Genomic DNA, 27,078 nt, shown 5'->3' with positions numbered 1-27,078 from the left:
AATAACAGTAACGTACTAAAGCTGCAGTCCACGGGCACTTAATACAACTCACAAAAACATATGCACCAGTGACCAGGAATAAGAAAAGCCTTCTCTCATACTTTGACCAGGAAGAGCTCATTCCTTTTCAAAGACAACCATGGTGTTTTTTATACACACAAACACACACCAGAATGCATCTTAAGACAGCCCTGCAATAAGAGACAGCAGCTAGGTAAGATGCTGCTATTGAAGAAAAACCCCTCTTCAGCTGATTTACAATAAAGCTTCAATCAGTGGTATAAATTTTCTCATTGACCGTTGATGCCAGGGGTAGTCAAACTGCGGCCCTCCAGATGTCCGTGGACTACAATTCCCAGGAGCCCCTGCCAGCAAATGCTGGCAGGGGCTCCTGGGAATTGTAGTCCACGGACATCTGGAGGGCCGCAGTTTGACTACCCCTGGTTTATGCACTGGGAACTTCACTGCCCCAGATCCTGTGCAGGAGCACAAATCGGGTCCGGATGAGGCACACCAGACAAAATGCTCCTCCATGTCGGTGCAGGAATAGGTGAGGCAACCTGCCACAACTAAAACTCTAGCCTGCAGCCCACCATGAAACCTCCAGTGCATAAACAGTCATTGTGAACTTTTCTTGACTCGCTGGATTTTCAGACTTTCTCCAAAACACTGTTGCTTATCCATAAATATGAGCCATATGCATTCACAGCTCCACTCTTTTTTTTAACAGAAAAAGTAATATGCCTGTGCTAATGAACCTGCTGAAAGGAAGATTTCATTTTGTATTATTACCATTACTGATTTTTCCCAATTCACTGTTACGTTTTCTCCATATTAAGAGTCATTAAATGACTATTATTCTAGCTATTTGTCACATTACCATCCACAAGACTATCCTGAGGCATGTGTACAGTAACCTGACACAGTATCTTTTTTTTTTACTTGCAAGGATTTATTCCCTTATTTATAATGATGTTACAGCAGAGATAAAATCTAAGTGGGAAAGCAGGCTTCTAGATTTCCAGTCAAAAGATAAGAAAACTGGCACATTTGTGTGTCGTTACAAGGTTTGCTCAGAGAGGAACAAGAAGTTAATTTTACCAAATCAAACAGTAAATAATTTCCTATAAGCATCCAACAAGCTAAGCTGCAGTTAAACTTGTAAAGAAACAATTTATGCTAGATCTCTCTGCAGTTCCATATGCGATTAACCAAACTACTGTTGTGCACAATGACTTTATAAAGCTAGATTCCTGTTTCCACTCCTCTCAGTTCCAACATAAATAAATGGTTCAGTTGCAAAATTCATAGTTATCAAATGAAAATGCTAGCAGTGGAACGCCTTTAATTCACAATGGCATTATCTCATTTGGGTAACAGACAAACCAGCCAATTGTGGCTGTTTAAAATTTAAAAACCCTCTGTGAAATTTCAGTGATCATCTCATTGCTTATTTGGTAAGAATTAAAGTAAACTAAGAGTTATTTTTTAAAAAATTACATTCAGTTTTTGACCTTGCAATCCAATGCAGAGTTACTCCGTTCTTAAGTCCATTCAAGTCAATGGGCTTAGGCCGAAATACCTCTGCATATGATTGTACTGTGAGTCTCTCTACTGGGGTACTTATCTTATTCATTCATTTGTTATTAGTTTTATAGAATTCCCCTTCCCACATGCAGGGTTGGGCTCTTTACATCATACTTCATATTTCATACTATTAAAATTACAGGTAAAACTATGAATAAAAATTTGCAGTGCTCTGTTTTCCTGCCTATCACTCCAATTGGTCAATCCACCTGTCTGTCAACTTATTAGCATGTTGTGACTTTCCCCAGGGAAAGGTTCCTGTTGGCAGCAGAGGATAAGACTTGCAGTAATGGATTTAAACTACACGAATAACGATATCAGGGGAAAAGATTTCACAGTCAGAGTAGTTCAGTGGTGGAATCAACTGCTTAAGGAGGTGTGAGCTCCCCTCCACTGACAGTGTTCAAGCAATAGCTGGACAGATACTTATCCTGGATGCGTTAGGCGGATACAGCACGGAGCAGGGGACTGGACTAGATGGCCCTTCCAACTCTGATTCTAAAAGAACTGGGTTTGATTTCCCACTCTTCCACATGCAGCCAGATGGGTGACCTTGGGCCAGTCACAATTCTCTCAGAGCTCTCCCCCCATACCTCACAGGCTATCTATTGTGGATAGAGGAAGGGTAGGTGATAGTAAGCTGCTTTGAGACTTTGGGGGGTAATAAAAAGCAGGGTACAAACCCCCCAACCCTTCTTCTTTACAAATAAAATACTGAATTTAATTTTTACACTTTAAATCTAACAATATGCCTGTAAATTATAATCTTAAATACACTACTGACAATAATTGGAGGGGCTGCTGATATTTCTTTCAGTTTTAATCTTCAGGGCCCTATGTGGAACCTTTCCCTGCCTTCCTCTAAGTGACAACCTTTCAAATACTTAAAGGCAGCAATCATATCCCCTCTCAATCTCCTCTTCTCCTGGCTGAACACTCCCAGGTCCTTCAGCCTTTATTCATAGAGCTTGGTCCCCAGGCCTGTGAGGTGGCATTGTGGGGGATAATTCCCATCACTCTCCTCTGAACCTTATCAATTTTGTCCACATCCTTTATGAAGTGAGGCCTTCACAGTGCTCCCAGTGGGGTGTGACCAATGCGGTATACAGTGGGACTATGGCATCTTGTGATTTTGATGTGATGCCTCTGTTGATACAACCCAAGACTACACTTTCCTACTTTACCGCCACATCACACTGTCTGCTCATTTTAGCTAACCACCCACAAGTACTCCAAGATCATGTTCACACACACTGCTACTCAGAAGTGTATCTCCCATCCAATATTCATGCTTCTAATTTTTATGATCCAGATGTAGAACTCTACACTTATCCTTATTGAATTGCATCTTGTTCTCATTTTCCCACTTCTCCATTGTGTTCAGATCTCATTGAACTCTATCTTTTGGGTTGTTCACTACTCCTCCCAATTTGGTGTCATCCGCAAATTTAATGAGGACTCCCCCTATCCCCTCGTCCAGATCACTGATACAAATGTTAAAAAGTATCAGACCCGGTACTGAGCCTGTGGCACTCCACTGCTCACTTCCCTCCACTCTGATGAAATACCATAGACAACCACTCTTTGAGTATGGTTTTCTAGCCAATTCTTCAGATTAGAAGTCACCACTTAGTAACTACACCAAGCTGGCTATTTGTAACCTCCTTATACTATACAATTTTATTATATATACAACTGTTTCCAGATTTAAAACAAACAGACTACATAGAATCTAACCAAATATAGTTTTTGTGGATTAAAGCATAAACACATTGCTTGTTTTTTGAAATATAATTATCAATTACTTTTAAAAAATTCAAGTGTCTATTTTCAGAGAACAATATTGAGTGTTCTTCTCTCAAACAAATGTACTGCAATGCTTTGTAATTTGCAGTAAGTCACTGGAGAATTTCTCAAGACCTTCAGCAATTGCCATCCCACCATCAGTCTGACCGTGAATCAATCCATAGAAGAAGTACATTTTCCAAACACCAGTGGGCAAATTCACAAAAAAGTCAGTCCCTATGCAAATGCATACATGGGAACAAAGCTGACATCAAACATCTCAGCACTAAAAATCTAGAGAAAGAATATTCTACTCTTTCAGGACATTCCATTGCAGACCAAAGAGTGGCACTACTCAAACAGTGAAGCTTCATAGGAAGATTATAGTGGGAGACTGCTGAATTTGAGATCATTCACAAGTTGAAAATAATAGACCCCCCTCCCAGCTCAAAAAGGACTTAGGATTCTCATCCCACTACAGATGCTAATGTTCTGCCTCTAAGCATTTCTCCTGTGCTCTAGTCAAGCTGGTTACATTTTGCTTTGCATCTTTTAGAAAATGTTGCCCCCCATCTTCAAGAAAGGGAATGTTGTCCCCATCATCAAGAAAGGGGAAAATGAGGATCCATCTGTAGCTTGACATCTGTAGCTGGCAAAACTTTGGAACAAATAATCAAACTTTCGGTCCTTGAGCAGCTGGAACAGAGAGCTATGATTTTTAAGACTCAGTACGGGTTTCACAAGAACAAGACATGTCAGACCAACCTTATCTCTTTTTTCAAGAAAGTGACTTGCTGGATCAGGGGAATGCCATAGTTTATCTGGATTTCAGTAAAGGTTTGACAAGGTTCCACATGATATTCTTGTTGACAAGTTGGTAAAATGCAGTATGGATCCTAATTCTGTCAGGTGGATCGATAACTGATTGACAGATCATACCCAAAGGCTGCTTGTAAATGGTTCAGCATCCTGTTGAAGAAGAGTGACAAGTGGAGTATCCCAAGGATCTGTCCTGGGGCCTGTGTTGTTCAACATATTTATAAATGATTTGGATGAGGGATTAGAGGGGGTACTTATTAAATCCGCACATGATACTAAACTGGGAGGTATAGCAAACACAACAGAAGACAGAATCAGAATACAGGATGATCTTGATAGGCTCGAGAACTGGGCTAAGCTAAATAAAATGAAATTCAATAGGGATAAATGTAAAGTTCTGCATTTAGGTAGGAAAAACCATTTACACCATTATAGGATGGGGGAGATTTGTCTTGGCAGTGGTATGTGCGAAAAGGATCAAGGAGTCTTAGTAGACCATACATTGAACATGAGTCAGCAGTGTGACTCGGTGGCTAAAAAGGCAGATAGGATTTTGGGCTGTATCAAACGGAGTATCTTGTCCAGATCACAGGAGGAAATGGTGGTACTTTGCTCTGCTCTGGTTCAGCCTCACTTCAAGTACTGTGTTCACTTTGGGGCACTACAGTTGAAGAGGGATGTAGACAAACTAGAGTGCGTCTAGAGGAGGGCAACAAAAATGGTGAGGGGTTTGGAGACCAAGACGTATGAGGAAAGCTTGGGGGAGCTTGGTCTGTTTAGCCTGGAGAGGAGACAATCGAGAGGTGATCTGATAACCATCTTCAAGTATTTAAAAGGGTGCCATATAGAGGATGGAGCAGAGTTGTTCTCTCTTGCCTGAGAGGGATTCCGTCTAAATTCCATCTAAACATCCAGAAGAAGTTCCTGACAGCACAGTTTCTCAATGGAACAGGCTTCCTTGGGAGGCGGTGGGTTCTCTATCTTTGGTGATTTTTAAACAGAGGCTGGATAGCCATCTGACAGAGAGGCTGATTCTATGAAGGTTCAAGTGTCTATTGAACACTTGGGTGGCAAGTTACAGTGGATGAACAATAGGGCTGTGAGTGTCCTGCATAGTGCAGGAGGTTGGTCTAGATGACCCAGGAGGTCCCTTCCAACTCTGTTATTCTATGATTCTGTGATTCTATTATTCGATCTCTGAATTCTGACTCCCTTATGTGCAACACCCTCCAGCCTTCTAACGGGAACATTAGGGCTCAGGGTCTCTAGACCTATGTGTATCTGATGAAGGACACTTTGATTCTCTAAAGCTTACACCCTGAAAATCTTGCGGGTCTTATAAAGTTCTTATACAGCTTTACAATCTGCAGACTCCATTTCTGCCTTCCAACTCTGTCTACTATTGGCTACCTCCTATTGCTGAGACTTGGACATAATTGAGCAATGTGAAAAGGTGCAGGTTCTGCTGCTAAAATTTGTTTTACCCATCTTAATGAGTTTGCCAGTTTAAACAGAATTCTTCCAAGAGAAGGCAGAAATTAGTTCTATAGAAGAGCTAGGAAGACAGTTCTAACAGTTCGGTGGATACAGGGGGCAGGGTTGAAAAGACAAAGAGGGTGACTGAGGATCCAGTGTTGGGAGAAATAGAATGCTTCTGTGACAGAAAATGATTGAAGAAAGAACTGGACAGTAGCAGAAGATTCTATGTGAGCAACAAAGCCATTTAAAACCATGAAACAAATAATGTCTGAGTAGATTTCAAAGACAACTGCTTGGCTTGAAAGAATCAAATCATTCCACACACTTTATGCTGCTGTTAACTGTTGTAAACAAATATTGTGTTCATTTCTGAAGCACTATCGTCCATGCCACATCATGATGTGCTTTTAACCTTTGGCCTGGCAGGGGTCACTATGTTACATCATCACATTCCACTATTGTGACACCACTCAAAAGGTCTCAAAAGGTCAAATTCTTAAGACTAGAAAGATAATATCCCTACATACATGACTTCTGGTACTTAAGAAGTCACAGCTTTTAGCAAACAGACTGCAAGCAAAGTGTGCTGCTTTGCAGATATACAAATAAATGAATAATAAGCTAATATTTAGTAAGCTGCAAACCCAGAAAACATTCAGAAAATAAATATATATAACAAAAAGTTAGGATTTCTAGATTCAGAAACACTAAATGGCTAGCAGACAACATACTTGATGGATCACTTCCTCCCTTGTTGTCCAACCCACCAGTGAAGATCTGCTTGAGGACCAACACAGTGGTTCAGAGCAGCAGACTCTAATCTGGAGAACCAGGTCTGATATCCCACTCCTCTGCATGTAACCACTGGGCGACCTTAGGCTAATCACAGTTTTCTTAGAGCTGCCCTCACAGAGCAGTTCTCGTAGAGTTCTCTCACCCTCACCTACCTCACAGGCATCTGTTGTGGGGAGAAGGAAAAGGTGTTTATAGGACAATTTGAGACTCCTTTGAGTATTGAAAAGTGGGGTATAAAAAAACAGCTCTTCTCCTGCCTTCAGAGATTAAATGGGTAGCAGAGACAGGGCTTTTCCAATAGTGGTAGCTTGCTTATGGAAGGCCCTTCCCCTTGATATTTTCCTGGTACCCATGGTACTCTCTTTTAGGTGCCAGGTCAAAATGTTTTTCTTTTACCATGTCTGCCTGGGTTTTTAATGCGGCATTTTAATTAACAGCTTTTAATGTTTTTATGATAGTTTATTTCATAAGCGTCCCTGGGCAGGTTTCCTGGGAAGGTGCCATAAAAGTTTTCTAAATAAAAAAAATAAGAAATAAGAAATCTTGAACCAAAGCTCCATCTTAAACCAAGGCTAAAAAGTTACCTAGTAAAATACATATTATATTTCTCTTACACTGGATTTGTGAGGGGAAGGAGGCACACACATACTTCAAGTGGAAAAACTTGAGAGATCTGTAGATTCAAGACATTATACATCACTGCCCTGAAGTTTTCCATAAAAATCTTGGATATAGTGGTTTTGGCAGCGATCATAGACTAATTTTAGAATCTGTAAATGTATCTGAAATTCCTTTTACCTTTCATGCACACTCTGCATCTACTTGTATTCATCAGTGCAATGAATGCTAGCTCCTGCTAACTTTCAGTTCATTTCATTGTTACATAACATATATGATAACGCATTCTGGAACTATAGAAATACCAGAAACCCAACAGAGACATATTTCTCTTTAAACATTATTATGGAAGTTTTCTAACCCAATAGCCTTAATTTCGTAGAGAATCAAAACTGCAGATAAAGAGAAAGTGCATGTTCCTTGCATGTTCTTCTAGGCTGTGACATTTGATATTATTATTCCAGAACTGTACACTACAGTCCATAAAACAACACAGAGTCATTGGACCCAGTGCTTTCCCACAGTGCTCCCTCATACAAACTTTTATGGTAACATACAAACATGACAGTAAAGCTATTCCTTGGCTTCTGGTTTTGCAAACTAATTTTATGCTGCTTAAATATAGAGCATAATTCAACTAAAATCTATTTCCAGCTCTTTCTTCCTTGTGGCTGAAGGAAGATGACTAAAGGAATATCATCCTTTGGCAAGCGCCACAATAAGACTCATACTTTATGCCACAAATGCGGGTCTAAAGCCTACCATTTTCAAAAATCTACCTGTGGAAACTGTGGATAAACTGGTAAATACAAGAGAAAGTGTAATTTGAGTGCTAAGGCCAAAAGGCACGATAGTCCTGGGACTAAACATATGAGGCATCTGACAAAGGTCTACTGGAGATTTGGGAACGGATTCCTTGAAGGGACAGCGCCAAAGCCTAAGAGAGTAGCTGTTGCAGCATCCAGCTCACCTTAAGGACTCAAATGTCTGTTTAAAATAAATGGTGTCATCCACAGCGGGGGGAAAATAAAATGAAATCTATTTCCAGACATCTATTCCTCCCTACAGAATCTTAATAGTCACCAGCAGCTGCAGAAAAGTAGTTTGGGGGCAGAAGGGAGCATTCAGATCAGGGCTACAGCACAGGGTAAGAGACTGAATTTTTAAACTCTTTCCTACACCCACATGCCACTTCCTGAGATGAAACTGCCTCCCTTCCTGTGCTGCTTTTAATCCTAGAAACTTAAAAGACTTGTAAATGTATAACTGCATTATGCTTCTTACGGGATCTATTAGCAGTGTGGTTGTGGTGTTTGGGTCAGGACTGGTCCCCAGTGTGGTGATCCCATCTGTTTATTCCTCAAAGCATCCCTTCCACAAAGCAAAGAGCCAATCCTGTCTCTTCTCCACTTCAGTTCTACCACTACTCCTCCCCACTGAGTGTCTGAGAAGTAGTGGGGGATCTCTGTGTGTGAGAGATGAATCAGACCACCTCTTGCTATCATTCAAGTATATAGGCATCACTCAAACGCTGCCTTTTCCTTGCGATCAGTGCTTATGTATCTGTGTGTGTTAGCTGCCACACACAACACTCTTCACCCTACCTGCTAACTAAGTCTTACGTAGTCACGAGTTTTATGTATAGATAAGCAGCCAGATGTGTGAGTTATTGATGTGGAACACATCTTCTGGTGCAACCCTTGGGACAGAAATGGGTACAGAGCGGGGCAGGCCTGGGAAGCGGGGAGACACCACAGCCACCAGCAGAGGGCTGCTGCAACAGGTAAGGATGGGGGAAAGTATGTTTGTGCGCATGTGCAAGTGTACGTGCATGTGTGTTTTATGCATGTGTCTCTGAGAGGGGAGGGACCAGGAAGGAGAGGTAGGTGGGAGAAGCAAGGTGGGATGGGGGAAGATGTTTGTGGGGGGGCAGGAATTGAGGGGGGAGGGACCAGGGTGGAGAGTCAAGGAGGGAGAAGGGAATGAGAGAGGGAGAGAGAGAGAGAGAGAGAGAGAGAGAGAGAGAGAGAGAGAGAGAGAGAGAGAGAGAGACTGTCAGGGGCCAGGATCATGGAGTCTCATAGCATGTATGTGTTCCGCATAGCATGTATGTGTTCCGTTGTGATAGTTGGCCTCTCACAAGAATTGATTGATTGATTGATTGTATGGCAGAGTTATATACAGGAAGCCTATAAAATATGTAGCCAAGTAGGTACAACAGCTATGCAGACAAACTGCATAAATACTCCCTAAATACTAATACATAAGTTTTCAATAAATTCAATCACAGCTGGGGAGAGTATGAAGTGCTCTGTCAAACCTCTCTGGAAAGCATGATGCTCACATTCCTGTGACGTATGAAAAATAGTTTGGTAGGCTACACCACAATTACATTCAGGAACTAATATTTTACCCCATTTAAACAACAGGTCTGCACAATTGCCAAAGCCTGTTCGTATTCTATTAACCATCTTCCATACTTTATATGGCAAGTCAAATCTTGCCTCTTATTGGTGTTTATCAGGTTTATCTGGTTATGGATACTGGGTAGAACTGATTGCATCCATGTTTCAGCCCTTCATTCCCTAGCTCAAAATTCTGTGATTGCAGGATTTGTGCAGATCTTGTCGCTGGATGTCGGGACTTGCGTTTGGATAGGTCCACGTCAGCCATGTGTCTGGGTAAGAGCTCTGAACACACAGTGTATGATCTTTAGCAAAAATCATTATTTACTAACACATATCTCTATTTTTTCTGGGCAATCAGGAGAGTATGAAACTAGTACCAGAATGTGAGCAGAAATGTTTTGGAAACTAATCAAAAGAAACAAAGCCATGTTGTTACCTAGGTTTTACCAGACACTGGCCTTAGCCTAACATTTCTTTCTGAGTACAATAAAATCATAGTCCAGTAGCACCTTTAAGCCCAACAAAGATTTATTCAAGGCGTGAGCTTTCGAGTGCAAGCACTCTTCAGCAGACTAAGAACTGACCATCATAACAGTAGGAATATATAGAAGAAGAAGAAGAAAAGTTGGTTCTTATATGCCGCTTTTCCCTACCCGAAGGAGGCTCAAAGCGGCTTACAGTCGCCTTCCCATTCCTCTCCCCACAACAGACACCCTGTGAGGTGGGTGAGGCTGAGAGAGCCCTGATATCACTGCCCGGTCAGAACAGTTTTATCAGTGCCGTGGCAAGCCCAAGGTCACCCAGCTGGTTGCATGTGGGGGAGCGCAGAATCGAACCCGGCATGCCAGATTAGAAGTCCGCACTCCTAACCACTACACCAAACTGGCTCTCTATAAGCAAAAGTTAATCTTGCTACATTAGTAAACTGTCTGGCGAAGAGTGCTTGCACACGAAAGCTCATGCCTTGAATAATTCAGACCAACACGGTTACTCATTTGAATGATTCCTTTCTGAGGAATGGGTACAGGTTTGAACTTTGCAACAGAGGTGGGTCAAGGCATACTTCTCTCCAATTCTACCCATTTGTGGTTCTTGACTTGCATGCTTTGCAAAGGTTGCTAAACCTCTGAGTTCTTTATCTCTTAGCTGGGAGGGTTCCTCTCTTGAAATGGTTTTGAATCCACTAATTTCCCAGCATTCCTTTTACCTAAGCAAAATCAGGAACACATCCTCCACCCTTATGTCCCTACAGCAAAATTTCTGAAAAGCAACTTATCTTGCCATTTCCTTGCAAGTGAGCATATTGCCTATTAGTATTATTAGCTTCCATAAAAGGAGGCCAGTTCCTCTCAGCCTGAAACCTGAGGATTTTATTTCTAGATTCTTAGATTTCAGGACCTTCCAGGAGGGTTAATCAAGGCAACCTACATTCCCTAATGATCAGTGCAGTACTCATATATAAGGTTGTGGTGATTTCTACCAGTTCCCCCCTCCCTCTGCAGATCTCCACTAAGCTGTTATTGAGGGTCCTCTCTCTCATTCTCGCACTGAGTGAGGCAGACAGGAATACAATGGATCAGAACTTGGGAGAGCCTTGGAAAATGAGCTGGTACTCAGTATCCATACCATTCATTCCTGGGCCAGATAGTAACCCCTTGGAAAGATGCAAACCCTATAAAGTTTCTGTGAGAAGTACTTAAGAAACAGAAACAGCTAGGAAAAGTAGATTATTTATTTCTAGAGTTTCTATACCGTCCCTCACAACAAAGTCATCATGGAACAGTGTACAACATCAGTATAAAACCAAAATACATAAATATTCAATAAAAGCAGTTGAAACATCTAGCAATACAAACAGTTTAAAAGTGGTAGCCCCATAGAGGGGTTAGGGACGAGGAGGCGGAGAGGAAGAAGAGGGTGAGAGAGGCCCCTGCAGATGTTCCAACTGTGTTTCTGCAAATTGCCTCCTTGGTTCCAAGCATTATCAGTTTGTACATCTAGGGCAGCCTTTCTCAATTTTTTTTACCATTGAGAAACCCCTTAAATATTCTTCAGGCTTCGAGAAACCCCAGAAGCAATGTGATCATGCAGGATATGATTGGGAAGCATAGCTGTGTACATGCCCCTCCCCCTTCCCACCCCCTCAAGGCCCGTCATTGGCCATTTTGGGAGGGGGGGTTGACCTGACCATATAAGATCATATCACCTGATAAATGTTTAACAAATTTAAAATAGATATACAAATTCATTCACTCCCACCCTTTCAGGAAACCGTTCCAGGGCTGTCATGAAAACCCAGGGCTTCATGAAACCCTGTTTGAGAAAGCCTGATCCAAGGGCAATCAGACCTTTCCAAAGGCACTGCCTTGGACAGAACATTCCAGCAAATCACCTCCTGCCACAATCAACAATTTTCTTGGTTGTTTTTAAATTATTTTTTTATAATGTGCACAACATTGACTTTTGGTGGGGGAAATGTTACAAAACTGTAAAAAAGCATAATTTGCAGTTCTAAGGGCAGGGATGGGGCAGTCAAAGGAAGGAGAAAATAGCTAAATAAAGTACACAGAGTGTCCAATTGGAGTAAAGCAGATGGTTTGATGGATTATAGCAGACGATGCACTGGCACAGGATGTGGCAGGGATCCACGCATCAGGCATCCCGCCTGTCAGCCAAAGAACCCTGCCCAGTACACCTCCTAGGGGAACCTGGAATGGCAAGCTGGTTTTCCCACAAAAGCACAAGCCTATGGATGGAACTCCTGCCACCTGGGAGTGCAGGCAGGCAACTGCTCTCGAGCCAGGCATACCACTATATGGCTCAACCATCAAGATCCCATAAGGGGTCCTCCCCCAGCCTCCCCCTAATGCCTGAAACCACCATAAAGCTGATATAAGAACAGAATAACCAGAAAATTAAGTGCAAAAAAAGTAATACATTAAGGGTGGGAGGGGTGCCTGAAACAAGCTGCTTTAATATGATGGGAGCAGACCAAGCAAAAAACTGGTGTTCACCCTGTCCCACCTCAGCCCACCCAGCAACACAACATCCAGCATGACCAGTAAGTGGCTGACCATACTTGCTGTCATAGGCCTACCCAGAAGCCCTGGAGCCATCATGGCTGGGCACCACCCACCGACACCACAGTATGAAGCCCCTTCTTTGTGGCAGGTGCCCTAGCTTTGCAACTATTAAGTGGCTACTAGTTTGACAGTGGACACAGTGCATATGAGTCGAGAATGAGTGTTGAGTTTAACAACTGTACATGAATCCTTAGAGCAGTGGTTCTCAACCTGGGGGTCGGGACCCCTTTTGGGGTCGAATGACCCTTTCACAGGGATTGAGGCAGGGTGAGCAGCTTGGCTGGGGGGGGCGCTGCCACTGTTGCTGCTCCTCCTGCAGGGACCTGCGCTCGGCTGCGGGGTGCTCCAGCCGTGCCTCCAGCACAGCCTCCCGCCAGGCACTCCAGGTAGTGGCAGAGCTCGGCGGGACAAGAGGCAGAACTGAATTGAGAAACCCCGGGAAAAAACCAATTTATATACAATCATGAACAATGGATCTTCACGCCATTGGTCAGTTTTGGTTTAATTCCTGTGAAAGAACATTGCATAATTTTATGGCTGGGGGTCACCACAACATGAGGAGCTGTATTAAAGGGTCGCGGCATTAGGAAGGTTGAGAACCACTGCCTTAGAGATTCCATTTCTGTTTTGGGAACTCAAGTTATTTCCTCTCTCCCAACTGGGGTGTGGAGGAGCATAAAACCAAACATTCCACTATGATACAAACTTTAAAAAAACTCTAAAATTATCAAACAACCTACTTTATTTTGTCAACAATGAAAAATAATCACTATTTCAAAATGTGTTTGAAAAGTTAAAAATAAAATCAGAGAAAAGATTATTTGATGTACATTGCCTAAAACCCCAAACTAGAAATGACAGTCAGTTTAAATTAAAAGCAGCTTTGACTTTCAGTACCAGATAGCTGGTCTGCAATCTCCTGTGTTCATCACCACAATATTAAATGAAGTAAAATGTTTCTGTAGTTACTATCAGATGACATGAGCTAATTTCCCTTGAGATTTACCCACACTGACCAGATGTCTGTAGCCAGCTATTCCCCAGACTGAGGAGGGTGAGACACATCCAATGCCTTCACTGTTACCATAGAGACAGGTTTTCCCATCCACTGTGCAGCCGTGCTATAGTAGCTACCAGCTGTTGTCTAGTCAAATGCTCTATCAGAAGAAATGGAGAGGTATAAAGCTGAGTTTCTTCCTGTTTTTCTAACGCTGAATGTTCAGCTGTGTGTGTGTTTGGGTCCCCTGCCCCACTAACCAACAGTGAGTGGTTGGTATCTGAAGAAAACTAGTAAATATTTTTGCAGCAGAGACAAAAAATTAAGGGTCATGTAACACCAGCCAAAAGTAACTAAACTTGTCCCACCAAAGTCAACAGGAGAGTTAAGCAGATTGTTTAACCTTCCCCCTTGAAAAACAATTTCTAAACTGCTTGACTTTTGGCTAAACTGTGCCCTTTAATTCTCAGTTTTCATGCAGTGGTGGATCTAAGCTTTTAGAATTATATTATCTTGCTGTTCTTTAAAGAAGGGGGAAATCCTTTATATATGGTAAGAATTCCAGATGAGTAGCCAGCATTGGTCTGCAGCAGCAACCAAAACAGGTTTCCAGTGCTCCTATGTTTTTCCAGCATAAATTTTTGTGAGAGCAAACTTCATCAGATACACAAAGTGTTCATACATTAAGGCTCATCAATTTATATCCACATGGTAAACTACAGAAAGGGATGAATGTGTATGTGTACGTAGGGGAGGGGTGTTACAATGAGAAAGCTATTTATAATCAGGTCCTGTCAGAACACTAACCAATTCACTAAGAAAGGAAAAGAGCCACTCCAGACTTTTAAAATCTGATCTACAGAAGTACAGAAAGAGACTTGAGACACCAATCCAGTTAGGAAAGAACAGGTGTATAGCTGAACCGATTAATATATGAAGAGGTGAGGTATACAAGATACTGGCACCCAGGCAAATTCTCCAACAGGAACAGGAGGAAAATACAAGAATATATTTTTTCACTATATATAGACAGTATTATACATACATACATATAACATACATAAATTGCATATAGTCTGCAATATAGTTTACATTGTAATTCCCCAGAATTACACCCTTCTAAATCCACTCAAATCTTAACCTAGAGGTTTCTGCTTAGGACTGCAGTGTCAATGTGCTAGCTATATTTTTAGTAATACATTGATATGTTTGTTTCATATAAATAAAATTTAAAAAAACTTTGAAGAAAAGGAGATTCCGATGCAAAAAATGTTTAGTTAGAACTCGTTTCAAAGTGTAATTCATGAAATCTTATGCTGTAATAATTTATAAGCCTCCAAAGGGGTACTGGATTTCAATTTTCTTTCTCCCTCTGCTACCTTGAAAGCTGATGAATACCTTGGATTCCCGACTTTTGCCCCTTGCCACTATGATGAGCCACAGGGAAAACAAAACAATTCTAGTGAAGACTTTCATTCTTGTATTCTTTTTAAATGGAGTCAGCTTCAAATGTCTAATTACAACTTTGTAGAGTTAATGATCAATTGAACAAAGACTTTAGAATGCCTTTGAAGTCATAACAAGAAGCCAAAGATGATGAAGGAGGGCAAGGTTATAGTATTAACTCCACAGGGAACACAGAAAGGAGGCTGTAAAGGTGAAGAGGCTGGATTATGCCTTCTAGTTAATAAACCTGGCAAGCCCCGCTGCAGTGCAACACATACACAAAACTAGCCAACACTATCTGTTACTACTGAGTGCAGCTGATCATTATCTCTTTAACTCAAGTGTAGTCAATTGAATGAACATCATATAGCCATCTATGCCTATGTTGCCTTAAGGGACGACCTATGCTGACGGGCTCACAGAAGGAGTGGAATGTTTTTTCCCAGCAACCTTCAGTATTTGGCATCCCAGGCTGCAGGGCTACTGTCTTGCAGTGGGTCTGTTCTTGGCTGCTAAGCAAGTCTCTGAGAAAGGTACACAGACAGTGTCACTCTGCTTTTTGAGATGTATCAGCTATATCTTGTTCCCCAGAATTTTTAACAACTACATGATGAAACCACCAGGCTGGGTGGGGGAGCTGCCTGAAGATTCTGAGTGAGATCCTGTTGCCTGACATAATATCAGATGACATTCCCTATTTATGTCAACAAAGCCAGGTGCAGCAGTATAGGTTCTGAACAGATGTTTAGAGGCAGTGAGAGGACTGACTGGATGAGTGTGAATAAAGCACAGTTCAATCCACAGAGGCATTAATAAGAAGCTATTTTATTTGGAAGTTGGTGATCTGGATGGGGTTAACAGCCTGAAGAACTCTGTATAATAATAGTTTTATTTCTATATCCAGCCCTTCCCTGGTCAGCTCAGGGCAGGTAACATCAAAATTAAATACAACAAAGTTACATATATAGTAATGTTAATAAATTATAGATTTAAATCTTAAACATGGTTGGGTTTGCTGTTTGACCCAGCCCTGCTACTGTATTCATGGGAATTTTCCAGCTACAGTGTCTCCTTGAGAAAGGTAATTTGGATAGTGTGAAACATGGCTTGATAATGGGTCTGCTGCTCATCTGAAATGTGATCATTTAGGGAATAACTGAAGTCAGAAGCTTTGCTGTAATCTATGCAACACAAGCTGATGTTCTTCTGAAATTCTCTGGTATATGCCAGTAACCATTACACACATGCCAGAAAACATTTTGCTGTTGTTGCTTTTGCGGTGGTAGACTAATATGGTTATCCCACTGGATTCTCCTCCAAGTGTAGAACATACCAGAATCATCAAAAGGCAAGCAAGTATGTGTATACTAGACCTGAGCACAGTGTTTGAAGTATACCGTTTTCTTTCCAATCTTTAAAGAGGCATAAATCTGCTTTCACAGTATCATCTTACCACAGGAGAAATGAACTTGAACATAACAGAAAGCATAGTTTGATTTGTCTATTACTTTGCTTATACTATGATTTAGTCACACTTTGAAGCAATAATAGTTAAAAGACACAAAAACCAAGTAATAAAACAGCATGAATTAGCACATTAAAAACCCCTGCAATAAAAAAACTTGATTTCAAGATTATATAAAATCCACCATTGCTATAATGTTCATTTCTCTTATCAAGCAACAAAACCAATGGCTTAAAACCAGTTAACCTCTGAGCCAGTTCCCATATCCTACCACCCAACTGCAGCCTTGCACCACACTGTATGCCATTCCCTCAGAGAATGACTTTTAACAAGGGTAGTGATAAAGTGAGATTCCAGTCCACAAAAGCTTATGATGGACAGGAATCTACAGAAGAGATGCCCTAAATTTGTTACAACTCAAACAGAGCGCATAAAGAAGCAAAAATTTATTGGGAATACTCTGCAGTATCAAGCATAGCACAAACACACAAGGAATCTTATTAACTCAATATACATACAAAACATACAATAATTTCTACTAGATAATCTAATTGGGAATGCTTAATAACCAAGTCCACTATAATCAAAATGGATATGTCACAAATTATGAGGATAACAGCTTTGTTACTTTTTTAATGAACTAGCCAGAAAACCTGTTTCATGCAGGCATGAATGGGCCCCTGCAGAGGTGATTGCCGCCACCCTACTTTCTGTCCTGGCGTGTGGCTGGGGCGATGGCCCCACAGGCAGGCGGCATGGCTAGTGGCGGTCAACGCAGTCCTTGTGCTGCCTGCTGGGGCGATAACAGAGCAGCCAGTCATCTTGGTGCGCAGCAGCTGAGCCAGTAGCCCTGCCAGCGGCTGGGCAGACAGGGCGGTGGCCATTCAGGCCACCACAGCTGCTGGCAGACATGTAGCTCAGGGAGGGCGCCACGGGAGAACCCTCCTCAGCAGCCAGGCACCATCTGGCTGTGAAGCTGGCCAAGCAGCTCGCCGGCAGCTTCTAAAGGCAGGCGCTCCAGGGGCCAGCCCAAGCTTTGCTGGGCATGCCCGGATTGACCTGTGCAGGCAGAAGTGCAAGACGGACATGCGGATGTGTCCCGGGCAGTGCTTTGCCTACAGGGGTTTTTCACAAATATTAGAGCCAGCAAATGGTTAGGATTTATTCCCAGAAAAAAAACTATGACTCACTGTCTAAGATGCCTGTTGATTCCCATTCCTCAGAGTACCTCAGGAAAAGTATGTGGATATATCATTTAGATTTAAGCCTTCTATGGGCTGTTTCAGGCCTGGACAATGAAGTCAGTAGGGAGACTTATGTTCCTAGAGCCAGCTTGGTATAGTGGTTAGGAAGGGAAGGCAATTGTAAGCCACCCTGAGACTCCTTCAGGCAATAAAAAGTGGGGTATAAAAAACAATTCTTCCTATTCCTCATGTAACATGGGGGCTTTCCGCACTCCTTCAAAATTGCACAATGGTTGCCAATTGAAATCGCTACTGATTTGCCATTATGCACAACGTCGTTGACAATCTGCAACACTCCTGAAACCAATCTGCAAAAAGCGCTTCGTTGTAGCGCTTTCAGGGAAATCCCAAAAAGTGGATTCACCATCCGGAAAGCGCTACACTCCTGCAACCAATCTGCAACACTAGCGGGAAAGTTCTGTGCGTTACCATTGTTGTGGTTTCTGCAAAGTCCCTCCCCCTGGCTCTCTCCTTTGATCTTCCGGCTAAGTGATTGCCATTTTTTTTTCTCCGAGCGAGCGGAGATCAACGCACCGGTGAGCCTTCGTTTACCCAGGGAGGCTTCCCCGGCTGCAGTCCCTCTGTTTAAAGTCACTAAGCACAAGCAACACAGAAGCCCGTTTGCTGGTTTATTTTCCCTTTATTTTTCACGCTGTTTTCGGCCAAAAATCTTGCCCGTGAGGGGGGGGGGATTTTTTTTTCACTCGGGGGAAGCATGGCAACGATGAAACGGCAGCTAAAACACCACCTGCCAGCTGGATGGGTCTCTCCGTTGCAACAAATCAACGCAGATTCGTTGCAACGGGTATTTTTTTTTAAACCTTTCTTAAAGGGAAAGGGGCTGTTTGGGAGCATGCTAACGGCCGCCCATTGGCTGCTTGACGGCCAGGGGCGGGACGAGCTCGGCAATAGCGCTTCCTTTCTAGCGATTTTTGCCGAGACCGGAAGCCTGTGGGAAACGATAGAAATGCAACTGGATTCCACTACAAAGGCAGGTATGCATAACGACGAATTCCACTATTTAAAATGGCAATTTTTCATTCAGCAAACAATTTGCTACATGGATCCCGGTGCGGAATGGCCCATGGTCTTGATTTGAATTGGGCCCATGCAGATCTGGGAAGCATGGACTCTGGAATACAAATGACAATCTGACCTGGGATGTATCCAGGGAAAATATATCAAGGAATTGGCCATGAATCATTCCTGGTATTTACACTGGAAGTCTAACCAGAGTATGGCTGCCAGCAGTAAAATCACCATTTATAGCAAGATAAACTATATGGTTGCCCTTACATCAGTTCTGACAGTATGCTAGCAATTGTCTTTTGTAAAAGCAACAGAAATCAGGAAACAAAGCCAGTGACAGGCTGCAACACAAGACAGACATGATATGCAAACTGTGCATGCCTGATATAAGCTGAAAATTCAAGAAGCCATTTGGCCCATCCCCCCCCCCCCAAAAAAAAGGCTAAGCTTTTGTGGGATTCTATGCAGAAATCTAGGCAATTTTCCCATTTAGACAGATTCCACTCTTCTATTCAGAACATTATTTGAAAACCCCCCATGAAACCTTTTGAGAGCATTTGATAAGTACATATTGATAAAATTCTTTACTAGAAAAGTAAAATAAAAGTAAAATAAAACCAGTTTCTAGTTGGTGCCTAAGCTTTTGTGAGTCAGAGCTTTCCTCCTCTGATGTACAGGAGTGTAAATCCACGAAACATCGGGAGGAAGGAGACAGTTACAGACTAACATGGATATCCATCCGGAATCTAAACATATGCAGTCAAGTTGGTATGGGTGTCAATCTTCACAGATAAAACTCAGTTTCTTATTAGATCAACATCAGGCCCAAGGGCAAAGCTGCATATGGACTGCCTCTACTGAGAACTCTGCTTTGGTTGGTCTCTGTTGTCCATTTTCAAATATAAATTCATCAATTGCTATTCAGTTGACAACTGCAACTACATCCTAAAATAACCTAAACTGTTTAGGTGGGCTCAGAAAGCCAGAGGGGGCTCTGCCTGTTTCTTTTTCTATTGTACCAAATTGATCTTTTTATTATAATTAATTTAAGTTACATTGACGGTTTGAAAGATAAAAATTAGATTAAATGAACTAATGGAACTGGAAGTCCAATTTTAGATTTTTCTGCTACCTAGGATTAAAAAGACCTCTACTTATAGATTAGAGGGGCAGCACTGGCAATGTTTTGTGATTTATTTATTTTATTTTATTTTTACTTTTATACCCAGCCCTTCCCCAGAGGCTCAGGGAGGCTTTTTCAACAATAGTTAAATAGTTTTAAAACTCTAAAATTCATTATTACAATTAAAACCAACCCAATTTGTTTATTCATTGAACCTTCAGGCTTTTTATCACTGAACAAATTATCACAGAAATTGGGGGGGGGGGGAAATGGCCTTAGAGAGATTGTTTAAGGGTGGACTTCCAAGCAGGGAGGCCAGCATCTCGATGTTATTTCTAGGTCTCAACCATAGTCCTAGTGGAACAAATCTGTGTAAGATATTTTCCTGACCAGGAAGCACTTCACCAGCCCTCAAAGCATCATATGACCAATCAGTACCTCACCCACCAAGGAACCCTCACTTACCTTAAATGAATTGTACACCTGTAATGCTGGATTACAAGGTTGATTTCAAACAACTCCACACACACACACACACACAAATCACAAACAATCCCTCCCCCACCAAGCTATTCCATGAATCAAAGACCCTTATAAACATAATAGATCCCTTCATCAACTTAAAACAGAATGTTTATTTTTATACACATGATTTTTAGACTCTGTTACCTTGAAGCAATGTCTTGTTTTCAAGTGGTTTTTATTGAAAAGAAAACTCCACTCATCTGTCTAGACATATACATTGCAGACTAATAGAAATAAGTGCATCTTTCATAAGATTTATTTTTATAAACAAGGGCTAGGCCACCAGTTATATTCAATAAGTATGTTTTCATGTTTCAGCATTCTTGTTAACCACACAGCTCCCCTCTCCCAAGCTCTTCTTTTGATCCTACTTTACTGCAAGCATTAATCACCTCCCCCCAAGGAGAATATATACATGAAGAGTTCAGCTCCACCAACTGTGCAAAGGAACTCTTGCCCAGCCAATTCTCTCCATGGATAAAAAGAACCCAGATGAGAGCTTTACATTCACATCACCTAGACAGGGTCCCTACCGGTACACAAACACCAGCTATACAAGGTTTATTTTACTAGAAGGAAAGGGAGAGGATGCGTGAGACTGAAGAAATCCAGCTACTTTGGGAATTTTGGAAGCATGCAGTCATTATAATTCATGTGTTGTTGATAATAAAAATAAGCCACCTGAGCATTGAATCAAGGTGTTTTCTTTTCATCTACAGCCACACATTAGTTTTCTCCATCTCTAAGATTCAGGATAAATTCATTTAAAAGCTACCACATTATGTTATTTTGGTTGGTCTTCATGAAAGGTGTACAGGGCTCTTGTTTTTAGATTTGCCTATGAACCAACATGGCTACCTGCTCTTTTTGCCTCACTTAATCTATTTATCACTTGATTGCCCATCTGAATAGTAAAAACAATAGGCCCTAAGATTATTGCAGCCTGTTTCCTTAAGCCAATATCCAAAACTGCTAGAGAAGATAATAGTCATGGTACAAATTAGGGGCTGAAAGGTGTAAACAGAGAAGCCAAACTTCCATGTCTAGCCGAAGTGTACATAGTTCATCCAAAATATACTTTGACGTCTGTCCTGTTACAAACAAACTATGACTAGAAATGAGATAACAGGATTTCCACTCTCTTGCTCCTGACATACCCTCTTGCAACCAACTGCTGCACAGCACATTTTCTTCTTCAACATGGTCTTTTCACCTCAAGGATAAAATACAAGTTCAAAAAGGCCAGAGTCAGAGCTTCTGATAATATTGAGACTGTGAAAGAAAACATAATGCCTTCAAAATTGCAAAGCAATTCCTACTATGTTTCTAACTGCCCAAATGTTTTACAGGTGATTTGGAAACCAATCTGCATTTAGACATAGTTGTCAAACAAAAACATGATCTTTTGTTCTCTGAGAATAAAAGAAAGGTTGTGAGAGAAACATAAATGCTGAGACCTGTAGTAAAAGTATCATATGCCATTGTTCCATCAGCATTGTGATTTATGGAGCTCTCTTCTCTCTCTCTCTCTCTCTCTCTCTCTCTCTCTCTCTCTCTCTCTCTCTCTCTCTCTCTCATTGCAGCATTTGGGAAATGGCAACACTTCCAGTGGTTTGTTACAGTTTACTGTGTTACAGTAAGATATATTTTCTCCTGGGAAAAGGGCTGCTGGCAACACCAGCTGCACTGGTGCCCAACCCCCAGGGGCAGAGGGACAGTCATCACACAGATGGGAAATGGCTGGGAAGAAAACAGCAAGAAAGCGCTGAAATAAGAGAGTCTTTACCTACCGCATCAAACCCCTAGCCTGGGACCCAGATGCTATAATTTGAACATAGTGGCATCACTGTTAAATAACTGATAACAAGTGACAAATAGATTTATTACGTAAAGCTCAAGATCAAACTGCCTCACAGTGGCTCCAAGATCCCAGAGATGAAAATAAACTCTCAGATAAAGCCAACAATATTTTGAATTATCTCTAACGGTTTACTTGGCATAAATATGTTATATACCTCTCAAAATATTAATATTTTACCGACAGTACTATATTGATTTTTATCTGATCTGCTAGACAGTGGTTTATATGAAAAAACTTACAAGCTGAAACTTTATCTTTTTATTACTTCTACTACTGTGATAATTTGCATTCTATTGCTCTAAGTCCCATGCCACATGAGTGCTGAAAAGTAAAAATGCAAAGGAAAAAGAACATTTCCAAGATTACTTTCCCTTATGATTTGCAGTCCTTGTGCTCATTCTGGGCTCGTATATTATCCTGCACATCAAGCAGTTCTAGGTGAATCATTTTCTTTCATGATATTCCTGGATGTACTCCACATTGCTTTGTCCCGGTTCCAATAGGATATTGTTTGGTGCTAAAATGACATGGGGATGGATGGTTGCCTGCTACATACACAGCGGCTTTACTGTTCTTTATTCCTTTAAAATGGGAGGGGCTAGGTGAATACACAGGTGCTGGAGAAGAGAAACTTGCCTTTCATTTTTGTTCCAAAAGAGAGCATTGCCAATTTCATTTTTGCTCTTGGCAGTAAAGTAGTGAAATTGACAAGAAACAGGGCTAAGTGTAGTCTCAAGAAAAGGTCAGAAGTAGCCCCTTGCCAATTCTGCCTGGCAATGTTATGCAGACACTCAAGCTGAAAATCAATATTAAAAAAATTAACAAGTAAGGATCCCAATGTGGGACAAATGGGAGAGGGGGTAATTGTGCTCCTTGCCACAATCAATGTAATAAGTACTTTCCAGATTGCATTTTCCCACCAATCCACTTTGTGTGCTAGAAAATGGAACTGAAGAACATTCTATAGGAAAGACACCTGAATAGTCCATATACACAAACAAAGCCCTACAACATTGAAAGAAAAAGCCAGAATGTGTGGTCTAAAATAATTAACATTACATGCAAGAACATTTTACAAATCTCTATGTAGATTTCTCCCCACCCCCACCCCACCCCACCCCCAGAAAGTGTTGTCCATGCATGCACAGACAATACAACTTACTTTTGAGGGGCCTGACTGCTGCTTCTGTTCCTGTGCAGAAGCTTATGGATGGGGGAGAGAAAGAAGGGGGGATTGCTTGGGAGAGAAAGACAAAAAGGGGGGGATTGGCATGTTCTCAGCTGATGTTGGATCATCCCAAAGTTCACATTGTCTGGACATACATGTTCCCAAAAATGTGCTTGTTGACTGTGAGGCATGAATCTTTTACGAGGAAGGAGCTGTTTTTCCCTCAAGAAGGCTTACTTTGGAAGATTTCTCTCATCCAAGGGAAAAATGATTTAAAATGGCCTCATTAGCAAACTGTTTGGCTATGAAAGGGTTAAGCACTCCCCACCTGCATACTGGAATTTTCCTTAAAGCCTCCCCACACACACACTTGCCTTATGAGGATAAAGACTTGTCTGGTTCTTAAAAAATCAAGATTTTCTCTTCATAGGACAGTCTTCAGAGTCTAGCTCCTGAATCTTTTAAAAAATAGCAAGAACTTACCTTTCAAATATCAAAATATTTAAATTTGTTCCACTTAAAAAAACTATTCTGCACATCACTTTTCTCCACAGACCCATCAATATTCACTGCAGCTAAGCAATTATATCACACCTGCAGTCTTCGGGGCTCTCTCTCTACCAAGGGCCACTTAAAGCAATTCAATAGCCACCCGCTAGAGACAGCTGGCAAACCCAAACCTGCCTCCAGTAGTCTATCATATGTAATCAATTGCAAACAGAGCATCAGCAGGCACATCTCATTATTTCCTGGCTAATTCCCCCAAGGAAAACAAGCATCAGCCCTCAACTTTTCAGTCAGGATGCTGTAATACCCGCCCCAGCCCCTCGATTCCTTTCTCCTCTCATTTTCATCAGTTCACTACGCTGCTTTGGCTTTTCAGCTTGATATCCGTTATGTTATGTCAGCTGTTACATTACGCTTAAGACAATAGACTCCAGCTGGCTGAGGTCAGATGTAAAAACAAGGACCTAACAAAGCCATGGGCCCTCCAGTTATACTGAAATTGAGATACACACTGAATGTAGCACTTAATGACAAACTACTTCCCAGACTTTTGGACAAGACATAAAGGAAACACCTGTCACTGCAAGTGTTACATGCTAATCCCGATATGTTTAAAAATCCTTCTCAGTGCTCAATTCTGCTGTGTGCCAGTGTTTAACAAGCTTAGACTTCCCCTTCTTGCCAAGAACAGAAATATTTTGCCGTCTTTTGCTTAATATATAATAAGGTCACAACTCTGAAATCATTTCGGCAAAATATAAACAGCCTCATCCAGATGCTCTTCGAAATTTATAGCCAGCAATCTATTATAAAATGCAAATAATCCTATGGTACTAAAAGTAATTCCAGAATGAAAGCAAAGACGTGAATCTCAGAGATCTGAATAAACACAGTTTCAGAATGATTTCTATTAAAAGGACGTTAAGAAATCTCACTTAACAGAAAAATAATTCGGTTAGATTTAATTCACATAGCCATCTTTCTAGTTACATCCATACGCGCCATGTTCTGGGTGAGCTGAGGGCCCTGAAGGAGCCGTCAGTGTTCTGCAGGGCCTGTAAAAATCCAGTGTCATATCTGTGGGAAAACTCTCTTAAAAGCCCAGACATATTCACTGGATTTTTATTTGCTGAAAGCAGCTTTGAAATGTGGAAGAGAACAGGCAAAATGTCCAAATTCTGCTATAACCAAACAACTAAGACGGAAAATTCTCAGCAGGTACTAATGGAAAAATAAACCATCTCATACAATACTATCATAGACACAGCATAGAAAATAAACATTTCTTGTGCCTTATTTTTCTGAGGAACATGTAAGGCCCAGCCCCCACTGTCCCTTCCCTAACCCTGCCTACTCCTCTTCTTGGCAGAGATGGTCAACAATGATACTAAATAGTAATGGTAGATCTTTGTTACAAAGATGCTCCATTGGTGAGACTACCACATCATATCATATGGGCTATGAAGCTGCCAACAGATGGCAGTAATTTATTGCTAGTGGTTTGTACTGGATTGCAATCTGTCATATCAGAAGGTCAGAGCCTTTCATTAAAGATTGTTAAGGGTAGTTCCGTATGTAATAAGGGCATCTATTATTGCCACATTTAAAATCTACTCTTCTGCTCATTCACTTATGAAAACAGGTAATTATGAATTGAATGGTGAATTGCAAATGAAATGAGATTTTGCAAGATGACAGTGAGGATGACAATGCACTTTTTAAAGCAGCCGGCTTAGGTGTTCGAGGGAAACAAGCTACTGTTCCTGGGGACAGCTCTTATTGTATTGCAACAATGCAATACTTATTTTCCTGCTAAAGAACTTAAACACAATTATGAGAGAGCTTTGAAGGGACTAACTAGGCACCACAGGAGGCATATAAACACTTGGGACACTGTTTTTATAGAGGTACAAATCTTCCACTGCCCCCCCCCCCCGCTCTCCTACATCACCACCACTACCACCCCTTTACCAATGCAGTATAACATTCAGGACACTGAAGCTAAAATAGTGAGATATACAATCTCTAATGCTATTATACCTTGCCCAGTTCCTTTCGTCCCATATAATTCTTCACTTACTTATCATTTAAGAATTATATTTTTAACTTTTTGTAAGATTATGTATTAATGATGATGATAAAATCAGCTGTTTATTTAAATTCAGCAAAATTGCAATGTGGTTCAACACTGCCCCCTATAGCTTTGACCATGAAATGTCCTCCTGCAGTTCCACTTGATTATTTTAGACATTAAATAATCATATAATAACTAAACAAGTTTTGAGTCCAATAGCACCTTTAAGACCAACAAAGCTTCATTCAGGGTATGAGCTTTTGTGTGCATGCACACTTCTTCAGATACAATGTCAAGCTCATACCTTGAATAAAAATTTGTGGGTCTTAAATGTGCTACTGGGCTCAAAATTTGTTCTGCTGCTTCAGACCAACATGGCTACCTGCTTGAACCTACTGTACATTAACTATTGTGGCTTGCAGAAATTCTTCATTGAGGTCACTTACCGTATCTTTTATATTTCTATTGTTATACTAATTATTCCAAATTTTTGCACGGGTATTTTGCACTTGGGTATTCATACCGAAATTTAAAAATCGCATAGGAACCAATCCTTAGTGAAAACATATTCAGATCTAGTGCCTTTCTTGAATTTACCATTCCTAATGTACATATAATTGGAGAGATAAACGAGGATAAAAAAATTTGAGTCAACAGCAGCACTTGTGACCAAGCAAAATCAACATACATTGCTCCAGCAGTCTCAATACAGGTTTAGAATCTCTGAGAGTCATATTCATGGTGAATGTGTTTGTAAGATGTGGGTAAATGCAATTTAAGAACTAAGTCCATATCACTGTGAGATTAGCCTTGCACACTGATGTAAGCATTTCTGTCATTGGAAGGGCAAGAAATTCCACTATTATTTTACTGTTTTTAATAAACCAAAGCAGCATTGCACAACTGTAACTATTGTTCATCGAGTTGAGTTTTATGCAGGCACACACTGAGATTCCGCATGTGCACACCTACTGACAGAGAATTTTCCAACTTCTTTGAAGTCACAGGTATGATCTTTCCCTTTGGAGCAGCTGTATCATGTTTAGGGATGGGCAATTTGGCTCA

The 27,078-nt window shown here is 41.2% G+C and overlaps 1 protein-coding gene and 1 pseudogene across 5 annotated transcripts in view; one reads left to right on the top strand and one right to left on the bottom strand.

Annotated features, from left to right (window-relative positions):
• The window catches only part of KCNQ1 (potassium voltage-gated channel subfamily Q member 1), a 481,025-nt gene that overhangs the window by 379,365 nt on the left and 74,582 nt on the right, over positions 1–27,078 (bottom strand). The gene's annotated exons all lie outside the window — the stretch shown is intronic.
• On the top strand, positions 7,765–8,058 carry LOC143830963 (large ribosomal subunit protein eL37-like; annotated as a pseudogene).

The sequence above is a fragment of the Paroedura picta genome, chromosome 2 (genome assembly GCF_049243985.1).
Source record: "Paroedura picta isolate Pp20150507F chromosome 2, Ppicta_v3.0, whole genome shotgun sequence".
In the NCBI taxonomy this organism is placed as follows: domain Eukaryota; kingdom Metazoa; phylum Chordata; class Lepidosauria; order Squamata; family Gekkonidae; genus Paroedura; species Paroedura picta.
This window is presented reverse-complemented; position numbering and strand designations above follow the sequence as displayed.